The sequence below is a fragment of the Perca flavescens genome, chromosome 15 (assembly GCF_004354835.1).
Source record: "Perca flavescens isolate YP-PL-M2 chromosome 15, PFLA_1.0, whole genome shotgun sequence".
In the NCBI taxonomy this organism is placed as follows: Eukaryota; Metazoa; Chordata; class Actinopteri; order Perciformes; family Percidae; genus Perca; species Perca flavescens.
The window spans coordinates 23015385-23021092 of NC_041345.1; positions in this window are offsets into that span (position 1 = coordinate 23015385).

Sequence of the window (5708 nt, forward strand, 5' to 3'; positions counted from 1 at the left end):
GCTGAGGCTAGCAGCGGCTGTGCAGAGAAACTAGCAGCAGGAGGAAAAACTGAAGGATGAGGTGTTCCTTATGCGTTATGTTCTACTTAAAAAGTTCTGCAACCTAAATGTACCCGAGTCAAACTTTAGTTTAAAAGCATATTTAATAAAGTGCCACTTTTAAAAGGTCCCATGGCATGTTTCCCCAGGTTTTTAACATTAATATGCCCCAGCCTGCCTATGGTCCCCCAGTGGCTAGAAATGGTGATAGGTGTAAACCGAGCCCTGGGTATCCTGCTCAGCTTTTGAGAAAATGAAAGCTCAGATGGGCCGATCTGGAATCTTGCTCCTTATGAGGTCATAAGGAGAAAGGTTACCTCCCCTTTCTCTGCTTTGCCCGCCAAAGTGGCAGTTGGTCAAGGCCACACCCCCACCCTCCGAAAAACGAGAATACGGTAAATCTTAAAAGTGACTCTAATGTCCTAAATATGCTTTTAAACGAAAGTTTGACTCAGGTACATTCACAAAAAGACCCTAGGTTGCATTTTGGCGAGAGTTACACTTTAAGCTAAATCAAATTTGGATCCGGTGGTAAAAGCATCATCACAAAGCTGAAAACGGGGCTGTTTTTCTGACCCCATGAAAAGTTTTAAAACATTCTAGATACGTGGTTCTCACAGGACAGCGACGCTACAAACATATGATCTTATAGAATATGATGCATTGCTGTAGATTAAACTAGCCAACAGTATATAAAGGAATTACAATTAGCACAACCTTAAACATCTACAGCAGTAAAATGCAACATACACATTAATGCAGCAGTAATATGAATCCAGAAACATCAGATATAATAGGAAAACACAAGGAACATTTTACTTAACAATGAGTACCATAAGAACATTAAGCCAATTACATACTTTTACTTCAGGTTTTGAACGCAGGACTTCAAAAATTCAGGATCTGAATACGTCTTCCATCACTGCAGTTCACAGATAATTCAAATAAACGAAAACGTGCTGCCAACTTTGTAAAACCATCAGAAAACCGTCATCGGCCTTCAAATTAATACTTTAACGGAGATCTGCGGGTAGAAAAAAAACAATATTGTCACAAACTCTGCACAAAAGTGTTCAGTTTACATGATTTGACCTTTATTGAACAAAATACCAAAGATGACAGCAGTGGGAACAAATGCAATGCAGAGGTTTGTGCAGCAGTTGTCATTGTTTTCCCCATCAAACGCTCAGCTAACAGTTTACTCTCCTTCAGGCAGGAAGAATATAGCATTATGTCCACTGCATGGTTCACTGGTTTGAGGGAATCTGTACCATCAACTGGACCCACCCAGGGTTCTCCAAAAACACTGACCTCAGATCAGCCCAGAAACAGCAAACATCTCTGCAGCGTCTGTCTGTTAGAGAGCTGAAGACGAGGTGCTGGTGGGTTAAAAGTCAACAACAGTCCAACTGTGTGTGCAGGACCAACATCCACTTAGAATTATACCCATTTTAAATTTGCACAAGAAAAACAAAAACAAAAAAACACCACGGAAAGACAGAAGGAGCAACGTCAAGAATCCAAGAACCTTTTCTTTAGCGTTGGGTTCTTGATGTCGCTGCTTTTATCCACACTTAGTAAAAACGGAACCAGAAACGCTGTCGACGTCCTAAAGATGTTAAGATTAGCAGAGGTGGATTCACAAAAGATGAAGATGATATTTTTCAAATAACTGTTAATGTTGCAGCATCATTTCTTTTTTTTTTTTTTTTTTTTTGATGACAAAAAAAAAAAATACAATGAAGAATAAAACCGACAGCAGACAAATACATTCGAGAAGTAACATAAATATGGTGGACAGCCACGGAACATCCTGATGTACCAGAGTTCAAAACGCATTTGGAGTCTAGAAAGAATGTGATGCCAAAACAAAATAACGTTAACTTTGTCGTAAAAAAGGAATAGTTTGTTTGGGATTGGTTTGGGATGTAGCGACGGGAGGATACTCGTTTTGGAGGAACATTTAATAATCCCTAAACAATCCCGGAAATGAAACTTGGTGGATCTAGACTACTTGTCAACCAACGCCTGGGTGCGGTGACATCCCAAAATGTCAAACTATTCCTTTAAAGCAAGACGCCTCTATCATGAGACTTCATTGTTGTGGGCAGAACAGGATCTTAAAGTGCTCATATTATGCTTTTTGGCTTTTTCCCTTTCCTTTATTGTGTTATATATCTTTTTTGTGCATGTTATAGGTTCACAAAGTGAAAAAGCCCAAAGTCCACCCCAAAGGGACTTACCATCTCCAACAGAAAACACTGTTCACAAACTGCTCCAAACAGCTCTATTGTAGTCCAGCCTTTACTTCTGTGACGAACGTTCGTCAGTTTGTAACACACGTTATAATGCTCACGTAGCTGCTAGCATGGCACCCTCATACTCTGCTTCTGACTGGCTAGTAGTCCTTACCTAACTACTGCGCATGTGTGACTCCCAACAAAGATTGAACAGAAGTGTGATGCCTCACTCTGTATTTAAAACAGAGAGCTCAACACACAGGGTGAAAAGAGGAGCTGCAGCAATGTGCAGTACAACACAAATATGGTGTTTTTTGAAAATTAAACCACATAAACTTATTCTGGTACAACCTCTAAATACAATTATGAACCTGAAGATGAGCATAATATGAGCACTTTAATTTGCAGCTCTCTGGATGGAAACAGATGGAAATTACATTTTTGCCTCACCAACTAGAGCTGACACAGACAGGAACACCCCTTGGCAGATACTAAGAAATGATAAACTGAACTTCTCGTTTGGTAACAAACTGTAAAAAATATTCCACAAAATGAGTTTAAACCCCAAAAGATAGAACTTTCCTGTCCGATCTGAAGCTCCACTTTATCCAAACCTAGTTATTCTGTTTTCAAGTCAAACATCTTTTCTTAACAATATTTTATATCAACACCATAACAGAAGAGAATAACTCAGGTCCTCACATTATTTAACTCTCTCAATTCAACTTCTTCACAGCAGCCACATACAGTAATGATGTGTAAACTGGACGAGGCTGATTTAGGTCCTCACATATTTATGGATAACCATCAAGTCTTACGTGCAGCTAGCATGCTCCCCAAACTCTCATCCTCCCACTACAACGGAAGGTTCGGAAAATACTGTTAGGATTGTCAATGCAACAAAAACAAAAAAAAAGCTAAAATAATAAAAAGTAACAGCTCGATTATTTTAAAAGGCAACAGTTCAATCAAAACGTTTATTTCTTCAGCCGACAGCTAAAGACTGTCAAACTCAATAACAATGGCTCTTTCCAAAGATAATAACTGAAACATATTTTAAATTTGTTGAGTAGCTTTAATTTGTGTTTTTTTCGGTTCGTTTTGTCCCGTTTGAGGATTACGGAAAAAACGGAACGGCCGTGATTTTCATTCAACTTGGGAGTGTGGCAGAGTGCGGCACGAGACAAGGAAAGAACCCAGTACATTTTGGAGCCGATCTGAATCGGCTCCAAAATGTGCGCGGAAACGTGAATTATTTTCCCGTTGACATTGCGAGATCGGCCACATACGGCCCTGGCGGAGGTCTCCGTCTCGCCATCTCGGATAAGAACACGACACGCTATCTTGAGATGATCGTAACATTATACCTGGGTTACGATATTCAAAAATGAACGATTGCAAGAAAACACTTTGTCACGTTGAGATAACGACATACTTAAGTCACAATCTAAAAGGACAAATCATTTCAATGAAATAAGAAGAATAAAAGGCTGAGCTGCTCCGGGAGGGTGTTGAGAGTTTCCATGTCATTACATTTAAACAGACATTGCTTTTCAGTCTTTAAGAGTTTTTTTTTTTTTTTTTTTTTCAGAGTTTTGGGGCCAACAAGCAGCACAAAGTTTGTTCCAGCGAGCCAATGGTTTTAACTTTTAAACATCTTTGTGCTATTTTAGGCTCCTCTGTTGCCCAAACTGCCTCAAAACATCTCTCTGGCTCCAGACTTCCACTGAGCTCTATATATGTGTGCTGTTCTATGTACTGTGGTTCTCCAAACCTCGGAGAACTCCAGACAGACAAGACGTGGTTTTGATGAACTGTCCCTTTAAACTTCTGATAAACAAGTTTAGAAGGCAAAGAAAAATACTAGACGAGGTGTAACTTTCACAGTGAGGGGTTATTTTTAAGATACACAAATTAAGTAAAAAAAAAAAAAAAAAAAAAAAAAGACTAGCAGGTTTAGCAAATTGTAACGTGTCTGTCTTTGCTTTCCTGATGCTCCCAGAAGGAAACTAAAGATAAAAATGTATCTTCTATTCTCTTATGGCCTCTTAGGAACAGTGTGTGTGTGTGTGTGTGTGTGTGTGTGTGTGTGTGTGTGTGTGTGTGTGTGTGTGTGTGTGTGTGTGTCCTGACAGGCTGTGATTTTCATCTACAAACTGTTACTAAAAGAAGATGATGCATAGATCAACAGCCTACTGAAACTCTTCCCCACAGCGATGGAAGACGCCACATAAAAAAAAAAAAAAAAAAAAAAAAAAATAGCAAAGCTGTAAACAATGGCCAACCTTGTAAGAAGGCCAGATAATCAGACCAAGAGCCAAGAAGCTGTCACGAACACAAATATAATTTCTCCGACGTGGCTCCCTGAAGACTGAAGAAGAGCTGGATCACTGTTGGCTGATGATCTGCTGGTTCACATGTACAGCGGATGGAAACACTGGCAGGGTTTGACAAAGAGTCTGGAATCATCAGGGTCCATCCCACTTCCTCAGTCGGCACGTGACTTACAGACCATTATGTGTAGCTGCCATGGACGCTATTTTTTTTTGGGGAGCTGAAGTTACTAAAATGTTCCTAAGCCCCCCCCTCCCCTCGTAATAATAGGAAAAATAATAATTAGATTTAGATTTTTTACAGTGCACTCTGTATCACTCACTACAATGAATCAATATTCCATCCCCATTCATCTGTGTGTCGGTGTGTAGTGTGTGTGTGTGTGTGTTTTATTTCTACGTTACGAACTGTCAACGGGTCGAAATGGCAGACAGAGGCGCGACCAGCGCCCGCGGGCACGGTAAGGTTTTGTGGTCGAGCGAGCTAGAGAGTGACTGGCGAGAGCTAGCGCCGTCTGAACAAAGCAGTGAACCAGAGAAAGAAAACGTTTTCGCCGATTCATTCATTATTAGAGACGCAACTGCAGCAAAGCATCTCACTATCGCTAACGTTATCCACATTCATATTGAGACACAAACAAATGATATATCCAGCTACAAAAAAAAAAAAAAAAAAAAAAAAGGTCAAAAGTTAGAACCGAAGTACAAAAAGTCTAACCGTCTCCTCTCGTCACATTGGTGTAAACTGGCGGGTTTTAGAATTCCAAGTAGCTGCGAGGGTTACAACCTGATCTCACGCCAGGTCGTGAAATAGTCACGTTATTTTGATTTATCGTTTCCTGTACAGGTCACGATTTTGACGTTTATTTTGTGTACAAGCCACAAATTTTTAACGTGTACAGGTCACGATTTTTGAACCTGCTCTCAAAAAAAAAAAAAAACTGGGACACGAGGCGCCACACGCCAGCCACAACAACAGGACGGACCGCCACATGTGGGACGCGATCCCCGGGCGCATGGGCACACAACAACGGGGAAATGAAACGCCACAACAGCGGGACGGTTGTGGTTAGGAAGAGAATAACGGGGAAAGGAA